Source organism: Arachis hypogaea, chromosome 6 (genome assembly GCF_003086295.3).
Source record: "Arachis hypogaea cultivar Tifrunner chromosome 6, arahy.Tifrunner.gnm2.J5K5, whole genome shotgun sequence".
Classification (NCBI taxonomy): Eukaryota; Viridiplantae; Streptophyta; class Magnoliopsida; order Fabales; family Fabaceae; genus Arachis; species Arachis hypogaea.
Window position 1 is genome coordinate 44,517,364 of NC_092041.1, and position 21,025 is coordinate 44,538,388.

The 21,025-nt window shown below is 40.0% G+C and overlaps 1 non-coding gene across 1 annotated transcript; it reads left to right on the forward strand.

The window, feature by feature from the left end:
- The first annotated feature begins 4,450 nt into the window (after positions 1–4,450).
- On the forward strand, positions 4,451–4,554 carry LOC112700163 (small nucleolar RNA R71). The gene has a single exon (XR_003153080.1). It is a non-coding gene; the product is annotated as a small nucleolar RNA R71 (small nucleolar RNA).
- The last annotated feature ends 16,471 nt before the right edge of the window (positions 4,555–21,025 follow it).

Below are 21,025 nucleotides of genomic sequence, written 5' to 3' on the forward strand. Positions count from 1 at the left end.
CACTCTTTTGGATCACGACTTTAACCACTCAGTCTCAAGCTTTTCACTTGGACCTTCATGACACAAGCACATGGTTAGGGACAGCTTGATTTAGCCGCTTAGGCCTGGATTTTATTTCCTTGGGCCCTCCTATCCATTGATGCTCAAAGCCTTGGATCCTTGCTACCCTTGCCTTTTGGTTTTAAGGGCTATTGGCTTTTTCTGCTTGCTTTTTCTTTCTATTTTTTTTTTCTTTTTTTTTCTTTTTTTTTTCACTGCTTTTTCTTGCTTCAAGAATCAATTCATGAATTTTTCAGTTCATCAATAACATTTCTCTTTGTTCATCATTCTTTTAAGAGCCAACAATTTTAACACTCATAAACAACAAGATCAAAAATATGCACTGTTCAAGCATTCATTCAGAAAACAAAAATTATTGCCACCACATCAATATAATTAAATTAAATTCACTAATAATTTCGAAAATTATGTACTTCTTGTTCTTTTGAATTAAAACATTTTTCTTTTAAGAGAGGTGAAAGACTAATGGATTTTATTCATAGCTTTAAGGCATGGTTTACACACTAATGATCATGAAGTAGAGACACAAAAACATAGATAAACATAACACTTAAAAACCGAAAACAGAAAGAAAATAAAGAACAAGGAATGAATCCACCTCTAGTGGCGTCTTCTTCTTGAAGGACCAATGATGTTCTTCAACTCTTCTATGTCCCTTCCTTGCCTTTGTTGCTCCTCTCTCATAGCTCTTTGATCTTCTCTTATTTCTTGGAGAGTGAGGGCGTGTTCATGGTGTTCCACCCTTAGTTGTTCCACGTTTTGGCTCAAGTCTTCTAAGGAGGTACTGAGTTGCTCCCAATAGTTGTTGGGAGGAAAGTGCATTCCATGAGGCATTTGTTGATGAACTTCCTCATGTTCTCCTTGGGGGCCGTGAGGGACTTCCCTTGTTTGCTCCATCCTTTTCTTGGTGATGGGCTTGTCTTCTTCAATGGAGACATCTCCATCTATGATAACTCCAGCTGAATAACATAGATGGCATATGAGGTGGGGGAAGGCTAGCCGTGCCATGTATGAAGGCTTGTCAGCTATTTTGTAGAGTTCATTGGCTATGACTTCATGAACCTCTACTTCCTCTCCAATCATGATGCTATGAATCATGATTGCCCGATCCACAGTAACTTCAGATCGGTTGCTTGTAGGGATGATGGATCTTTGGATGAACTCCAGCCATCCTCTAGCTACAGGCTTGAGGTCCAGTCTTCTTAGTTGGACCGGTTTGCCTTTGGAGTCTACTCTCCATTGGACGCCTTCCACACAAATGTCCATTAGGACTTGGTCCAACCTTTGATTGAAGTTGACCCTCCTTGTGTAGGGGCGTTCATCACCTTGCATCATGGGTAGATGAAACGCCAACCTCACATTTTCCGGACTGAAATCTAAGTATTTCCCCCGAACCATTGTGAGATAGTTCTTTGGATTCGGGTTCATACTTTGATCATGGTTCCTTGTGATCCATGCATTAGCATAGAACTCTTGAACCATCAGTAATCCGACTTGTTGCATGGGGTTGGTTATGACTTCCCACCCTCTTCTTTGGATCTCATGTCGGATTTCCGGATACTCATTCTTTTTGAGCTTGAAGGGGACCTCAGGGATCACCCTCTTCTTTGCCACAACATCATAGAAGTGGTCTTGGTGGCTCTTGGAGATGAATCTCTCCTTTTCCCATGATTCGGAAGTGGAAGCTTTTACCTTCCCTTTTCTTTTTCTTGAGGAAACTCCGGTCTTGGGTGCCATTGATGGTGAAAAAAATAAAAAGCTAGGCTTTTTACCACACCAAACTTAAAATTTGCTCGTCCTCGAGCAAAAAGAAAAGAAGAGTAGAAGAAGAAGAAGAAGAAGAAAATGTGAGTAGAGAGGGAGAAGGGGGGTTCGGCTATGTAGAGAAGAAGGGGTTATGTTGTGTGAAAATGAAGAAGAAAAGGGAGGTATTTATAGGGAGGGGGGGAGGCTTAGGTTTCGGCCATTTTGGGTGGGAATGGGTGGGAAATTGAATTTGAATGTAATGGGGGTAGGTGGGGTTTATGGGGAAGAGGAGGTTGATGTGAATGGTGCATGGGGTAATTGGGAAGAGAAATTGATGTGATTGGTGAAGGTTTTTGGGAAGGGTGACATTGAGAATGAGATTTGGATTAGGAGAGTGTGAATAGGATTAAAAGAAAAGGTAGGTGGGGATCCTGTGGGGTCCATAGGTCCTGAGGTGAAAAGAAATACCATTCCTTCACCCTATAGGCGTGTAAATTGCCTCCATGCATCATTCTGGCGTTCAAACGCCCATTGGTGCATGTTCTGGGCGTTAAACGCCCATGTGATGCATGTTTCTGGCGTTGAACGCCAGTTTCATGCTTGTTTCTGGCGTTCAGCGCCAGTTTGTCCTCTCTGTGCACCTTCCTGGCGTTTAACGCCAGGTTGTTGCTTGTTTCTGGCGTTCAGCGCCAGGAAGATGCTCTGTTCTGGCGTTGAACGCCCGCCAGATGCATCTTCTGGGCGCTGAACGCCGGCCCGTGCGTCCTCCAGGGTGAAAATTTTTTTCTTCTGTTTTTGACTCTGTTTTTAATTTTTTTGATTTTTTCGTGACTCCTCATGATCATGTACCTAATTAAACACAAAAATAACAAAGAAACAAAATAAAATAAAATTAGATAAATAAAATTGGGTTGCCTCCCAACAAGCGCTTCTTTAATGTCAATAGCTTGACAGTGGCTCTCATGGAGCCACAGAGTGATCAAGTCAATGTTGTCTCCACACCAAACTTAGAGTTTGGATATGGAGTTTGAACACCAAACTTAGAGTTTGGTTGTGGCCTCACAACACCAAACTTAGAGTTTGACTGTGTGGGCTCTTCTTGACTCTGAACTGAGAGAAGCTCTTCATGCTTACTCTCTTTTGTCACAGAGGGATGGCCATGTGCTTGAAACACAAGGTATTCTCCATTCAATTGAAGGACTAACTCTCCTCTGTTGACATCTATCACAGCTTCTGCTGTGGCTAGGAAAGGTCTTCCTAGGATGATGCATTCATCATTTTCCTTCCTAGTATCTATGATTAGGAAATCAGCAGGGATGTAAAAGTCTTCAACTTTTATAAGCACGTCCTCTACTATCCCATGAGCTTGTCTTATGGATTTATCTGCCAATTGTAATGAGAACAAGGCAGGTTGTACCTCAATGATTCTTAGCTTCTCCACTACAGAGAGTGGCATAAGGTTTATCCCTGACCCAAGATCACACAGAGCTTTTTCAAAGCTCATGGTGCCAATGGTGCAAGGTATTAAGAACTTGCCAGGATCTTGTTTCTTTTGAGGTAGAGTTTCCTGAATCCAAGTTTCTAATTCATTAATGAGCAAGGGAGGTTTACTTTCCAAAGTCTCATTACCAAACAGCTTGGCATTCAGTTTCATGATAGCTCCTAGATATTGAGTAACTTGCTCACTAGTCACATCTTCATCCTCCTCAGAGGATGAATAATAGTCAGAGCTCATGAATGGCAGAAGGAGATTTAATGGAATCTCTATGGTCTCAGATTCCTCAGGATCCTTAATAGGAAGCTCCTTCTTGCTTGGAGGACGTCCCAGGAGGTCTTCCTCACTGGGACTTTCGTCCTCCTCCTCCCTAGTACATTCGGCCATGTTGACTAAGTCAATGGCCTTGCATTCTCCCTTTGGATTCTCTTCTGTATTACTTGGGAGAATACTGGGAGGAGTTTCAATAACTTTCTTACTCAGCTGGCCTACTTGTGCCTCCAAATTTCTAATGGAGGATCTGGTTTCATTCATGAAACTGAAAGTGGCCTTTGACAGATCAGAGACTATATTAGCTAAATTAGAATTATTTTGTTCAGCATTCTCTGTCTGTTGCTGAGAAGATGATGGATATGGCTTACTATTATTCAGCCTATTGCGTCCACCATTGTTAAAACCTTGTTGAGGTTTTTGTTGATCCTCCAGGAGAAATTTGGATGATTTCTCCATGATGGGTTATAGGTATTTCCATATGGTTCACCCAGATAATTAACCTCTGCCATGGCAGGGTTCTCAGGATCATAAGCTTCTTCAGAAGCTACCTCTCTAGTACTGTTGGATGCATGTTGCAATCCATTCAGATTTTGAGAGATCATGTTGACCTGTTGAGTCAACACTTTGTTTTGAGCCAGTATGGCATTCAGAGCATCAATTTCAAGAACTCCCTTCTTCTGAGGGACCCCATTATTCACGGAATTCCTCTCAGAGGTATACATGAACTGGTTGTTTGCAACCATGTCAATGAGTTCTTGAGCCTCTTCAGGCGTTTTCTTCAGGTGAATAGATCCACCTGCAGAATGGTCCAGTGACATTTTCGAAAATTCAGAGAGACCATAATAGAATATATCTAATAGGGTCCATTCTGAAAACATGTCAGATGGACATCTTTTGGTCAGCTGCTTGTATCTCTCCCAAGCTTCATAGAGGGATTCACCATCTTTTTGTTTGAAGGTTTGAACATCCACTCTCAGCTTGCTCAGCTTTTGAGGAGGAAAGAATTTATCCAAGAAGGCAGTGACCAGCTTATCCCAGGAGTCCAGGCTATCCTTAGGTTGTGAATCCAACCATATTCTAGCTCTGTCTCTTACAGCAAAAGGGAAAAGCATGAGTCTGTAGACTTCAGGATCAACTCCATTCGTCTTTACAGTATCACAGACTTGCAAGAATTCAGTTAAGAACTGATAAGGATCTTCAGATGGAAGTCCATAAAACTTGCAGTTTTGTTGCATCAAAGCAACTAGTTGAGGCTTAAGCTCAAAGTTATTGGCTCCAATGGCAGGAATGGAGATGCTTCTTCCATCAAATTTGGATGTTGGCTTTGTGAAGTCACCAAGCATTCTCCTTGCATTATTATTATTATTTTCGGCTGCCATGTCCTTCTCTTGTTCGAAAATTTCTGAAAGGTTGCTTCTGGATTGTTGTAATTTAGCTTCTCTTAATTTTCTCTTCAGAGTCCTTTCAGGTTCTGGATCAGCTTCAACAAGAGTGCCTTTATCCTTGTTCCTGCTCATAAGAAAGAGAAGAAAACAAGAAAAGAAAAAGGAATCCTCTATGTCACAGTATAGAGATTCCTTTATGTTAGTAGAAGAAGAAGGGGGTAGAAGAATGAAGAGGGAGATTCGGATTTGTGGATGAAGAGAGGTGAAGAGAAGTGTTAGTAATTAAATAATTAAAATAGAAGAAGAAAAGAAAAGAAGATTTTCGAAAATAATTTTGAAAAAGAGGTTAGTAATTTTCGAAAATTAAAGATAAGATGAGATTAAAATTAAAATTTAAAACAAAAAGAATTTTTGAAAAAGGGAGGGAGAATTTTCGAAAATTAGAGAGGGAAGAGTAGTTAGGTGGTTTTGAAAAAGATAAGAAACAAACAAAAAGTTGGTTAGTTGATTGAAAAAGATTTTGAAATCAAATTTTGAAAAAGATAAGAAGATAAGAAGTTAGATAAGATATTTTGAAATCAAATTTTGAAAAAGATAAGATAAAAGATAAAAAGATATATTTGAAAAAGATATTTTGAAAAAGATTTAATTTTAAAATTGACTTAACTAACAAGAAACTACAAGATAAGATTCTAGAACTTAAAGATTGAACCTTTCTTAACAAGAAAGTAACAAACTTCAAATTTTTGAACCAATCACATTAATTGTTAGCTAATTTTTCGAAAATTGGATAAAAAGATAAGAAAAAGATTTTTGAAAAATAATTTTTAAAATTTTCGAAAATGCTAAAAAAATGAAAAAGATATGATTTTTGAAAAAGATTTTGAAAAGATAAGATTTTTAAAATTGAAATTTTGACTTGACTTGTAAGAAACAACTAATTTTTAAAAATTTTTGACCAAGTCAACCCAAAATTTCGAAATTTTATAGGAAAATAAGGAAAAGATATTTTTGATTTCTAAATATTGAATGAAAAACACAAAAATGACCCAAAACATGAAAATTTTGGATCAAGACACAAGATGCATGCAAGAATGCTATGAATGTCAAGATGAACACCAAGAACACTATGAAGATCATGATGAACATCAAGAACATAATTTTGAAAAATTTTTGATGCAAAGAAGACATGCAAGACACCAAACTTAGAAATCTTTAATGCATGAAAATTATGAATGCAAAAATGCACATGAAAAACAACAAAAGACACAAAACAAGAAATCATCAAGATCAAACAAAAGGACTTATCAAGAACAACTTGAAGATCATGAAGAACACTATGAATGCATGGGATTTTCGAAAAAATGCAAGAAAAATTTTAAAAGCATGCAATTGACACCAAACTTAAAAATCAACACAAGACTCAAACAAGAAACACAAAATATTTTTGATTTTTATGATTTTCTAATTTTTTTGTATTTTTATAAATTTTTTCGAAAAACATTTTTGGAAAAACGAAAAATAAAAGAAAAATTTTTGAAAAAGATTTTTGAAAAGAAAATTACCTAATCTGAGCAACAAGATGAACCGTCAGTTGTCCATACTCGAACAATCCCCGGCAACGGCGCCAAAAACTTGGTGGACGAAATTGCGATTCCCTTTTTTCTTGTAATTGGATTTATAAAAGATGTATACTCTGAGGGCATTGTTTATTTCCTTCACAATCTCGTTCAACTACCAGCAAGTGTACTGGGTCGTCCAAGTAATAACCTTACGTGAGTAAGGGTCGAATCCACAGAGATTGTTGGTATGAAGCAAGCTATGGTCACCTTGTAAATCTCAGTCAGGCAAATTAAACATTATTTATGGGTTTGAGGATAGGAATAATAAAAAGAAATAAATAATAAAAGGGATAGAACACTTATGCAGATTCATTAGTAGAGGTATCTTTTAAGTATATACAGCTGCTGCATGGCTCAAGGACGCCTGCTCTCCTACTCCTTCTACTCAATCCTTCTTACTCCTTTCCATGGCAAGCTTTGTATAGGGGTTCACCATCAACTGTGGCTACTTTCATTCCTCACGGGGAAATAACCTGTGCGGCTGTCACTCGCACAGCTAACCAGTCTGGAGGCATCACCCATGGCTGATAGCTACATCCCATCCTCGCAGTGAAAACTATGCAACGCACTCTGTCACAGTACGGCTAATCACCGGTTGGTTCCCGCTCCTACTGGAATAGAATCCCTCTTTTGCGTCTGTCACTAACGCCCAGCAGGTTAAAGTTTGAAGCACGTCACGGTCATTCATGATCGAAATCCTACTCGGAACACCACAGACAAGGTTGGACTTTCCGGATCCAGATGAATGCCGCCAACTATCTAACTTATACCACGAAGATTCTGTTGGGGAATCTAAGAGATACGCATTCAAGCTCTGTTGCATGTAGAACGGACATGGTTGTCAATCACGCGCATTCATAAGTGAGAATGATAATGAGGGTAATCTGACTCATCACATTCATCATGTTCTTGGGTACGAATGAATATCTTGGAATAAGAATAAGAGAGATTTGAATAAAAGAAGATAGAATTTCATTAATACTTGAGGTACAGCAGAGCTCCACACCCTTAATCTATGGTGTGCAGAAACTCCACCGTTGAAAATACATAAGCAAAGAGTTCAGGCATGGCCGAATGGCCAGCCCTCTCTAACGTGATCAATGATCCCCTAAGATGAAGAATAAAACAAAACTGAGATCAAAGATGAGATCAAAGATGTCTAATACAATAGTTAAATGTCCTATATATACTAGACTAGCTACTAGGGTTTACATGAGTAAGTAATTGATGCATAAATCCACTTTCGGGGCCCACTTGGTGTGTGCTTGGGCTGAGCTTGATGAATTCACGTGTAGAGGCATTTCTTGGCGTCAAACTTCAGGTTATGACGTGTTTTGGGCGTTCAACTCCGGATCATGACGTTTTTCTGGCGTTTAACTCCAGACAGCAGCGTGTACTTGGCGTTCAACGCCAAGTTACGTCGTCATTCTTCGAATAAAGTATGAAATATTATATATTGCTGGAAAGCTCTGGATGTCTACTTTCCAACGCCGTTGAGAGCGCGCCAATTGGAGTTCTGTAGCTCCAGAAAATCCATTTCGAGTGCAGGGAGGTCAGAATCCAACAGCATCAGCAGTCCTTTTGTTGGCCTTCTTCAGAGTTTTGCTCAAATCCCTCAATTTCAGTCAGAATTTACCTGAAATCACAGAAAAACACACAAACTCATAGTAAAGTCCAGAAATGTGAATTTAGCATAAAAACTACTGAAAACATCCCTAAAAGTAGCTTAAACTTACTAAAAACTATATGAAAACAATGCCAAAAAGCGTATAAATTATCCGCTCATCAGCAGCGCCGTTGGGGAACACAGAAATAGCGGCGGCGCCAAGTCCTTCTACCCTTTCCCGATTCTGCCTTCCCTTGCTTTCTCTTTGTTCTTTCCTTTCCCTCAAATAACCGTGTGTGTGTGTCTAGCATAGAGAGGGGTAGCAGCTGTTGCTGCTGTAACATTAGGGAATTGGGTGTGGGTGAAATGGGTCGGGTTAGGGTTTCATTTTTTAAAATTAGGACTGAGGGTAATTTGGTAATTTCACATAAAATTAGGAATGATACAATAATTGAAACCCAAATTAAATTCAACACTAATCATATATAGAAAATACTATTTGTTTGTCAATTTTGACAAATTACTTTCAATAAAATGTCCAAATCAAATAATTAGAAATAATATACTTAATTTCTTCATTTTTCAAAATAGTAGTACTAATATTTAAAATATTACTTGTCTAATCTAAATCATATAAAATCTTTATTATTTCACAACTACCAACTTTATAATTCAAATATAGAAAATAATCCAATAATTATAAAATTGGATAATAATCATAACTCATCTCAAATTCAATAAATCAAAACTTGCCTTAATTATCTTTAATAAAATGATTTCTAAAATCAAGGCTATAAATCATACATCTCACACTTGTTGATTTCCATTCTATGCGTGGGCACAGACCTGTGCGTGGGCATAGGTGCTGATTTTGACCCTTGTGCGTAGACACAGACCTATGCATGGGCACAGGTTTAAATGCTTTTCTCCTTTGATTTCTTCATATTTTCTCCCAATTCCATGCCTTTCTTCCACTTTTATCAAGCCATTCCAACCTATTACACCTGAAATCACTCATCAAAACCAACAAGGCATCGAATGGAATGAAAGTGGGATAAAATTGATTAAATTTAGCACAAAATAGCATATTTTCACAATTAAGCTTAATTTAGAGAGAAAACACAAAAGCATGTTATTTAGGTGAATAAATGTGGGTTTATATGTTGAAATTCACTCAAATCAAACCAAAATACATCGTCAAACATGGATTCATCAATTTCCCCACACTTAAACAATAGCATGTCCTGATGCTAATCATAATCAAAGGAGAAGGGTAAGAGGACAAGCAACTTATTCAATACAAATACTTACATGCATGCAACTATTGTAATACCCGGTCTAACCGAAATTAATTAAATAATGAGTTAAGTAGGAGCGAATATGATTGGAATATTTGGCAATTGGAATTTGATGATTTAAATATAATATTTGGATTCAGTGAATTTTTCCGAGTCGGAAGACATAGTTTTCTGCGTAAAAGCGCGCAGTGGAATTTTGACCGACAGTACCGGCTGAGACCTGTCTGGTACTGCAGCTGAGAAAATTGATTATGAGTAAATAAGATTAAGAAATGAGGAATTATGATTAGGGGAGGTAGAAATATTTAAAGTGCGATTTGGAGCGCTAATCTTAAAGGTTTTGGCCCAAAATTGGGCCAACGGACAAAAATAAGTGAACCGGGCCTAAGTGGGCCCAAGACCCAACATATATAAACATTAGTTATGAGCATTTCAGCTCATTTTACCCTAAAAAGAAGGGTTGGGGCGCTGAATTAAGAAGAGAGAAGAGAAGAGAGAAAACCTAACTCTCTTTGATCTTCAAACCACCATAACTTGAGCTACGGAGCTCCGATTGACGAGCCGTTTGCGGCCACGCGTCGCTCTTCTCATCCTCTACAATTCTATCTAAGTTTTGTGGTGAGTATTCCATTCATCTCTGCCCAGTTTTCGAAATTCCCCACTGTTACACGTTTTTGGGAAGTTAGTGTTGAAATTTTGTGATTTTGGGTGTTTAGGGATACTCCAACATGGATTCTAAGTGGGTTCTATCCCTAATTCATATGGGCTGAGGTAAGAAGTGCTTAAACCCTTGTGATTTATCATCTTTATGAGCCCTAGGTTGATGTATGTATGTAATATTGGTTATGTTAGTGCATTTGATGGTTTTGGTGCACAATTGGGAGATTGGTGTTGCTTGAGGAGCTTTGGTGAGGCTTGGAGCTAAGGTTGGTGGAGACTTCCAAAGAAGAGGCTCAATTGATTTGGCTACAAGAGGTACGGTTTAAGTTTCATTTAAGTATCGTGTGGTGTGATGAGAATTCCTAGGCTAGATGCCCCTAGGATTAAGTTTGGATTGTGTAAATGGTTGGTGCTAATATGCATAGTTGGTATGTAATGTGAATTAATGATTGGGTTGAGAATTGTGTGGCCTTGTATGTTTGGTGTATTGAGAATTGAATGTATGGGGTAATGAGTATTGATTTGTGGTTTATGCTTTTAAATTGTGAAATTGGGCCGGAGGCCGTGAATTTTGGGCTGGAGGCCGAGAAGAGGTAAGGAAGGTAAGTTGATGTGTGCATTGTATGATGACACAAGTGATTGGATGAGTTTTAAATAATGAATATATGAATGATTGGGTTGGTTATTGAATAATAAGGTTTGAGGAGTTGAAGTGTGGAATTTGGTAATTTTGGTGAAATTATGTAGATGAGGTATGTTTGGTTTTGGTTGGGATATATTATGTGGTCATATATGTGATTATGATTATTGATGCCTTGATGGTATGATGATACATGAGAGATATGTATGTTGTGATATATGCTTGAGGAATGATTAAGGTTGATTTGTGGGTGGAACCACGTGATAGTGAGTATGATATTGATTATGTATAATGATGACCGATTGGAAATAGTATTGTTGGAAATTGGGATGGGGAAGGATGTGTGACATGTTAATGTGTTTGTAATTTCGCCATTTGTCGAAATGGGTAAAAATGGTTATATGGCGGTTCTGTGAATCGTGGTAAAGTATTAATGTATGAGTTGAGGAGGCTTGATGTTGATCTTGGTATATTTTGATTGATTTCAAAAAGGGTTAAAAATTGGCATGTTTTGGTTGATTTTGAAAAGAGTTGAAAATGGCTTGTTTTGAAAATGGCACCTTGTGGTTTTGTATGAAAAACATGGTTTTTGGGCATACTTTGACGGGACATAACTTGGACTACGGATCTCTGTTTTGTACCAAATCTGTTTAGAAATGAAATTGGATCCGGGATGTCCCTGCCGTTCGAAGAACGGGTGAAAAACGATTTAAAATGAGGAAGTTATGTCCGTCGGAAGATTGGGGGTTGAATCTATGAATTCTGCAGCTTTTAACTTAGAAAATTTTTAGCAGAATGACCCTCCACGCGTAGGCGCACTTGGCGCGTACGCGTCGTTCTTCAAAAAGGCACCATCCACGCGTGCGCGTGGTGTGCGCGTGCGCGTCGATGCGTTGCACCCAATGCCCAGCCATTTTCCCGAGAGTTGTGCCAGAGTTGTGCCAGTTTTGTGCCTGGGGCGCAAATGCACCCACGCGTACGCGTGGCTGACGCTTACGCGTCGTTTGGCTGTGTTTCAATCCATGCGTCCGCGTGTATGACGCATACGCGTCGATGAGCGTTGTGGGCATCCACGCGTGCGCGTGGAGTACGCGTACGCGTGGCCCTGTTTTCATCCCAAAGTTGATTTTTGAGTTCTAAAAGCCAAATCTCATACTTCTAAGCCTCCGATCTCACCCCTTATGTATTAAATCATTATGATATGCTTAGTAATGAGAAAGGAACTAGGGATATGGTAACTTGCGAGTGAAGCAAGGGGAAAATTTATGATCAATGGTGATCAACGATGATTATATGAGATATGGAGGATGACGGTAGGAGTACCGTGTATGCCATGAGCTGAAGGGCTATATCTATTGATAAATGGCTGGTTCTTGATTGAACCATGAGCCGGATGGCTGAGTTATTGCCGGGTCACGACAAAGCCATTATTGATTATGGCTGAGTATAAATGCATATATGATTAATGAATGAATGTGTTGAATGGATAATAATGGAAAATGTTGAAATGTGATGTGTAACCCCGGGTAGTAGGCAGTGGCGTTGTCCACTTGCTCCGGGTATGAGAAAGAAAAGGATGTTTATGATAAATGAGTTAATTATGGAGTTTTGAATGAATGTAACTCTGATACCTGGGCAGTAGCAAGGGTTGTGGTTCGTCCCGCTTGCTCCGGGTTAATGCTTGAGATTTGATAACACTGAGGATTGATAATATGAATTGAGATTGAATGAATATATGTTTAAGATACCTGGGCAGTAGCAAGGGTTGTGGTTCGTCCCGCTTGCTCCGGGTTAATGGTTAAGATACCTGGGCAGTAGCAAGGGTTGTGGTTTGTCCCACTTGCTCCAGGTCAGAGATTGTGACGCCTGGGTAGTAGCGGCAGTAGTGGTGAATCCACTCGCTCCAGGTTGAGCTTTTAAACACCCGCCTGGGTAGTAGCCGCAGTAGTGGTTGTTCCACTGGCTCTGGGTTGAGCGGGTAGTAGCAAGGGGGTTGTAGCTCAAACCTACTGGCTCCGCAAGGGGTGTTTCTGTCCAATGGTTAGCTACCAGGACATGTCGGGTTGGCTATATAACCGACAGATGATATCATCAGCCATAGGGCAGGCATACATCATTTGCATATGTTTGAATTGTTTGGGTTTGCCTATTTGTTTTGGATTTCTATATCATACATGCTATGTTACCTGATTACGTGCTACTTGTTCTACTTGTCCCTTATTTGTGTATTACTTGGCTGTATTGCTTGTGTTTGTACAACTGAGAGATCCCTCATGTTGGTATCGGTGGATGTTGGTGGCTGTTCTTGATGAGATGAATTGATAATGCGATTGCATGATGATGATGATTTTTGAATGAGATAATTTGAGTCCCCTGGGTAGACGCAGTGATGTGATTTCACTAGCTCCAGACGAGGGTATGAAGTATTGATATAGAGTTGCTGAGACAGAACAACTGGTGATGGTTTTGCTTATGATTCTGAGTCTGATTCGTGTAAGAATCAGCGAGTTGGAAAACATGTGTAACATGAACTAGATTTAGTATCCCCTTACGACAGATGCCTATTTATGGATTAGTGAGAATCTAGGCTGGATACTTGGTGAAAAGGAGTTTAGGATGCTTAGTGAGTTTTTATTGCAGTGCATTGTATTCCTTTGGCACTTTTACCGTACTGGGAACCCATGGGCCCGGGGTTCTCATTCCGTATATATCTCTTGTTTTTTCAGATACAGGTCCATGTGCTCAGAAGTGAGCTGTGGTTCGTCTGAGAGCCGGCGAAGATCTTTATTTTCTCTACTTTGTGTTTTGCTTAGAATCTCTCCACCTTTGTTTTGAAGATATTATATTATGTGTTGAACTCTTTTGGAACTTGCCTATAGAGGCTCTCATGTTTCCTTTGGGAGAGATTAGGATGTACTGTTGTCAACTACTTTCATACTGTACCCTAGCCGGCCTAAACTTCGCGGGTCGCGACTAGTGGCTATTTACTTATGTTATATATATCTATCTGTTATCTATCTCTTAATCTCCTTTATGCCTTGTCCATATATCGCTTTCGGCTTCACGTTTTATCTTTTCGTTGTCGAATCGTGAGTGATACGTCTCGCGATTTTATTTCTACTCTTTTTAGGCTTCTCGATTAATACTCCTTTCGAAATTACCTATGTTTATATATTAAAAATCCACCTGAGAGTCGTACCACCGTAATATCATTGACTTATGACTCGAGCATAAGGATTTGAATATTAGGGTGTTACATTATGGTATCAGAGCAGTTCGTCCTCGTGAGCCTGAGGGATGGAACTGCTTATGCTTCAATGCATACTCTGAGTTTGTGCCTGTGCTAGTTAGGGTATCTAACTGATACATCTAGCATGAAGTCCATGAGTGTACCTTTGGTACTTTGAAGCACTATACTTCCGATATTGAGATTGATCAACTTGATATCGATTGTTTGGTGTGTATAGGAACCAGATGGCGCCTCGTGGACCCGGTCGGGGACGTGAGAGAGATCGTTCTAGTACACAGGAACCGGAAATCAACTCGAATAACCCGGTAAACCTTATGGCGGCATTGGAGAATATGGCTGCTGCTATGCAGGCCACTGCAGAGGCCCTTGGGCAATAGATAAACAATAATGGCAATGGCGGAAGGGAAGCTCAGGGCCCGATGACACTGGCAACTTTCTTAAAGGTTAACCCACCTAAGTTCAAGGGAACCACCAATCCGACTGAAGCTGATACTTGGTTTCAGGCCATGGAGCGAGCACTGCAAGCGCAGTTGGTGCCTGAAGAGCAGCGTGTTGAATTTGCTACCTATCTGCTCATGGGGGAAGCATCGCATTGGTGGCAAGGGGCTCGACGTCTCCTGCAACAGGGGAATGATCCTATCACTTGGGATGCCTTCCAGGTGGAATTCTATAAGAAGTACTTTCCAAATTCCGCCAGGACAGCCAAGGAATTGGAGTTACTACAATTGAAGCAAGGTGCTATGTCCGTATCTGAGTATACAGACAAATTTGAGGAGCTATTCAGGTTTTCCCGCATGTGTCATGGAGCTCCGGAAGACTTCGAGGAATGGAAATGCATTAAGTATGAAGGAGGGCTTCGGAGCGACATCTTAAGTTCAGTGGGACCAATGGAGATCCGAACTTTTTCAGAGTTAGTGAATAAGAGCAGAATTACTGAAGAGTGTGTGAAAAGGAGGGTTGCAGAGGAAGGAAGTCATAGAGAGCACAACCAAGAATTTGCACCAAGGGGTCGAGAGTTTAAGGAGAGAGGATACATACAACACTTTCCCCAAGGACGGAATAACTTTGCGACGAGTGAGGAGTTCCAAAGGAATGGTAAGGGAAAACGGGCAGCGGCTGCTTCTAATGTTTTGAGCTGTCAGAGGTGTGGAAGTCATCACCCAAATAGGCCATGCCGATTGGGGTTAGTCGTATGTTACAAGTGCGGGTTACCAGGGCATGTATCAAGAAATTGCCAACAAGGAGAGAGTCAGGATGCGGGCCGATTGCGGCAGTAAGATTGAGGTAATTTCAATAATCAAGCTTAAATGGTAGTGTGTGATTTTATAATACCGCCTGTACAGTAAAAACTCGGAATGCCGAGCTTAATATTAGACTGAGAAGCAAACCGGATGGTCCGAGTAAGGAATTGCCTTAATACAAATGGATAAATGCCTATGATGTAAATGATTTTCTGTTAAGAATGATGTGTTGTGTTTGTTATATAGTTGGTTAATTTCTGGATTTTTGGTGAAACGGATTGAACCCGTGACTTTTAGTTCCTTTGATTTAAATAGATAAGGAATGGTCCTAAATGATGGATTTGGAAACGTTGATTTGAAATACCAGTCATGCTAAGTTGTGGTTGGGTACTTGAGGAAATTATCATTGATGCATAAATGATGATTGAGTGCAAGTTGTCGTGTTCGAGAGATGAGTGATATGATGTTTGGTCATGGTGACCTTGGATTTAGATCAAGATTTGTAATGATCGGTTTCAGAGGAATCGTTTGGAAACCTTTAAATTGCAATACTGATGCGGTACTGAGATTGGTTTGAGGGAACCCGTGACGGGTGGTAAACTCCAATTTTTGGGGAGGTGCTGTTGAATTTCTTTTTCCCAATAATTTGAAGGAGTGTTGGTTATATTTTTGAAAATGATTTTTGATCTGGGTGACTTTAACAAAAGAGATGTGTCTCGAAAGCTTTTATAGATTAGTAAAAGAAAGCGGATTCTTAAGAGTTTGTCAGCTTCTTAGTCCAAACTCATTGAATTCTAAAAACGAAGAAAGCTTTGATTGATTATAGTGATGTGGGATGATGGCTATGATTAACGAAGATGGCAATATTATTGATGACATGATTTGAGATTTAATAGGGTGTGGGTTGATGAGACGATAAAAGTAAGGAACGAGGCTGTTGGTCGGTATTGAACGAATGACCGAGACCCTTGAAGATAGAAAAATCAGAGCGCGGTAGCGGAAGCGCGTAGAGTAAAAGGACATTGGAACTGTTATGTGTTGAATATAAAGGCAGACTACGCTCACGTACTCGTAGTGATGGATGGAATTTTCGAGGGCAAAAATTTCTGTTAGGGGGGTAGAATGTAATACCCGGTCTAACCGAAATTAATTAAATAATGAGTTAAGTAGGAGCGAATATGATTGGAATATTTGGCAATTGGAATTTGATGATTTAAATATAATATTTGGATTCAGTGAATTTTTCCGAGTCGGAAGACATAGTTTTCTGCGTAAAAGTGCGCAGTGGAATTTTGACCGACAGTACCGGCTGAGACCTGTCTGGTACTGCAGCTAAGAAAATTGATTATGAGTAAATAAGATTAAGAAATGAGGAATTATGATTAGGGGAGGTAGAAATATTTAAAGTGCGATTTGGAGCGCTAATCTTAAAGGTTTTGGCCCAAAATTGGGCCAACGGACAAAAATAAGTGAACCGGGCCTAAGTGGGCCCAAGACCCAACATATATAAACATTAGTTATGAGCATTTCAGCTCATTTTACCCTAAAAAGAAGGGTTGGGGCGCTGAATTAAGAAGAGAGAAGAGAAGAGAGAAAACCTAACTCTCTTTGATCTTCAAACCACCATAACTTGAGCTACGGAGCTCCGATTGACGAGCCGTTTGCGGCCACGCGTCGCTCTTCTCATCCTCTACAATTCTATCTAAGTTTTGTGGTGAGTATTCCATTCATCTCTGCCCAGTTTTCGAAATTCCCCACTGTTACACGTTTTTGGGAAGTTAGTGTTGAAATTTTGTGATTTTGGGTGTTTAGGGATACTCCAACATGGATTCTAAGTGGGTTCTATCCCTACTTCATATGGGCTGAGGTAAGAAGTGCTTAAACCCTTGTGATTTATCATCTTTATGAGCCCTAGGTTGATGTATGTATGTAATATTGGTTATGTTAGTGCATTTGATAGTTTTGGTGCACAATTGGGAGATTGGTGTTGCTTGAGGAGCTTTGGTGAGGCTTGGAGCTAAGGTTGGTGGAGACTTCCAAAGAAGAGGCTCAATTGATTTGGCTACAAGAGGTACGGCTTAAGTTTCATTTAAGTATCGTGTGGTGTGATGAGAATTCCTAGGCTAGATGCCCCTAGGATTAAGTTTGGATTGTGTAAATGGTTGGTGCTAATATGCATAGTTGGTATGTAATGTGAATTAATGATTGGGTTGAGAATTGTGTGGCCTTGTATGTTTGGTGTATTGAGAATTGAATGTATGGGGTAATGAGTATTGATTTGTGGTTTATGCTTTTAAATTGTGAAATTGGGCCGGAGGCCGTGAATTTTGGGCTGGAGGCCGAGAAGAGGTAAGGAAGGTAAGTTGATGTGTGCATTGTATGATGACACAAGTGATTGGATGAGTTTTAAATAATGAATATATGAATGATTGGGTTGGTTATTGAATAATAAGGTTTGAGGAGTTGAAGTGTGGAATTTGGTAATTTTGGTGAAATTATGTAGATGAGGTATGTTTGGTTTTGGTTGGGATATATTATGTGGTCATATATGTGATTATGATTATTGATGCCTTGATGGTATGATGATACATGAGAGATATGTATGTTGTGATATATGCTTGAGGAATGATTAAGGTTGATTTGTGGGTGGAACCACGTGATAGTGAGTATGATATTGATTATGTATAATGATGACCGATTGGAAATAGTATTGTTGGAAATTGGGATGGGGAAGGATGTGTGACATGTTAATGTGTTTGTAATTTCGCCATTTGTCGAAATGGGTAAAAATGGTTATATGGCGGTTCTGTGAATCGTGGTAAAGTATTAATGTATGAGTTGAGGAGGCTTGATGTTGATCTTGGTATATTTTGATTGATTTCAAAAAGGGTTAAAAATTGGCATGTTTTGGTTGATTTTGAAAAGAGTTGAAAATGGCTTGTTTTGAAAATGGCACCTTGTGGTTTTGTATGAAAAACATGGTTTTTGGGCATACTTTGACGGGACATAACTTGGACTACGGATCTCTGTTTTGTACCAAATCTGTTTAGAAATGAAATTGGATCCGGGATGTCCCTGCCGTTCGAAGAACGGGTGAAAAACGATTTAAAATGAGGAAGTTATGTCCGTCGGAAGATTGGGGGTTGAATCTATGAATTCTGCAGCTTTTAACTTAGAAAATTTTTAGCAGAATGACCCTCCACGCGTAGGCGCACTTGGCGCGTACGCGTCGTTCTTCAAAAAGGCACCATCCACGCGTGCGCGTGGTGTGCGCGTGCGCGTCGATGCGCTGCACCCAATGCCCAGCCATTTTCCCGAGAGTTGTGCCAGAGTTGTGCCAGTTTTGTGCCTGGGGCGCAAATGCATCCACGCGTACACGTGGCTGACGCTTACACGTCGTTTGGCTGTGTTTCAATCCGCGCGTCCGCGTGTATGACGCATACGCGTCGATGAGCGTTGTGGGCATCCACGCGTGCGCGTGGAGTACGCGTACGCGTGGCCCTGTTTTCATCCCAAAGTTGATTTTTGAGTTCTAAAAGCCAAATCTCATACTTCTAAGCCTCCGATCTCACCCCTTATGTATTAAATCATTATGATATGCTTAGTAATGAGAAAGGAACTAGGGGATGTGGTAACTTGCGAGTGAAGCAAGGGGAAAAGTTATGATCAATGGTGACCAACGATGATTATATGAGATATGGAGGATGACGGTAGGAGTACCGTGTATGCCATGAGCCGAAGGGCTATATCTATTGATAAATGGCTGGTTCTTGATTGAACCATGAGCCGGATGGCTGAGTTATTGCCGGGTCACGGCAAAGCCATTATTGATTATGGCTGAGTATAAATGCATATATGATTAATGAATGAATGTGTTGAATGGATAATAATGGAAAATGTTGAAATGTGATGTGTAACCCCGGGTAGTAGGCAGTGGCGTTGTCCACTTGCTCTGGGTATGAGAAAGAAAAGGATGTTTATGATAAATAAGTTAATTATGGAGTTTTGAATGAATGTAACTCTGATACCTGGGCAGTAGCAAGGGTTGTGGTTCGTCCCGCTTGCTCCGGGTTAATGCTTGAGATTTGATAACACCGAGGATTGATAATATGAATTGAGATTGAATGAATATATGTTTAAGATACCTGGGCAGTAGCAAGGGTTGTGGTTCGTCCCGCTTGCTCCGGGTTAATGGTTAAGATACCTGGGCAGTAGCAAGGGTTGTGGTTTGTCCCACTTGCTCCAGGTCAGAGATTGTGACGCCTGGGTAGTAGCGGCAGTAGTGGTGAATCCACTCGCTCCAGGTTGAGCTTTTAAACACCCGCCTGGGTAGTAGCCGCAGTAGTGGTTGTTCCACTGGCTCTGGGTTGAGCGGGTAGTAGCAAGGGGGTTGTAGCTCAAACCTACTTGCTCCGCAAGGGGTGTTTCTGTCCAATGGTTAGCTACCAGGACATGTCGGGTTGGCTATATAACCGACAGATGATATCATCAGCCATAGGGCAGGCATACATCATTTGCATATGTTTGAATTGTTTGGGTTTGCCTATTTGTTTTGGATTTCTATATCATACATGCTATGTTACCTGATTACGTGCTACTTGTTCTACTTGTCCCTTATTTGTGTATTACTTGGCTGTATTGCTTGTGTTTGTACAACTGAGAGATCCCTCATGTTGGTATTGGTGGATGTTGGTGGCTGTTCTTGATGAGATGAATTGATAATGCGATTGCATGATGATGATGATTTTTGAATGAGATAATTTGAGTCCCCTGGGTAGACGCAGTGATGTGATTTCACTAGCTCCAGACGAGGGTATGAAGTATTGATATAGAGTTGCTGAGACAGAACAACTGGTGATGGTTTTGCTTATGATTCTGAGTCTGATTCGTGTAAGAATCAGCGAGTTGGGAAACGTGTGTAACATGAACTAGATTTAGTATCCCCTTACGACAGATGTCTATTTATGGATTAGTGAGAATCTAGGCTGGATACTTGGTGAAAAGGAGTTTAGGATGCTTAGTGAGTTTTTATTGCAGTGCATTGTATTCCTTTGGCACTTTTACCGTACTGGGAACCCATGGGCCCGGGGTTCTCATTCCGTATATATCTCTTGTTTTTTCAGATACAGGTCCAGGTGCTCAGAAGTGAGTTGTGGTTCGTCTGAGAGCCGGCGAAGATCTTTATTTTCTCTACTTTGTGTTTTGCTTAGAATCTCTCCACCTTTGTTTTGAAGATATTATATTATGTGTTGAACTCTTTTGGAACTTGCCTATAGAGGCTCTCATGTTTCCTTTGGGAGAGATTAGGATGTACTGTTGTCAACTACTTTCATACTGTACCCTAGCCGGCCTAAACTTCGCGGGTCGCGACTAGTGGCTATTTACTTATGTTAATATATATCTATCTGTTATCTATCTCTTAATCTCCTTTATGCCTTGTCCATATATCGCTTTCGGCTTCACGTTTTATCTTTTCGTTGTCGAATCGTGAGTGATACGTCTCGCGATTTTATTTCTACTCTTTTCAGGCTTCTCGATTAATACTCCTTTCGAAATTACCTATGTTTATATATTAAAAATCCACCTGAGAGTCGTACCACCGTAAAATCATTGACTTATGACTCGAGCATAAGGATTTGAATATTAGGGTGTTACAACTATACTAAATGCTATCTATCTATATATATACTATGGTCTCTATTGAGTTTGGCAAAAACAAACAAAAGAATCTCAATCAATCCAAAGCAGA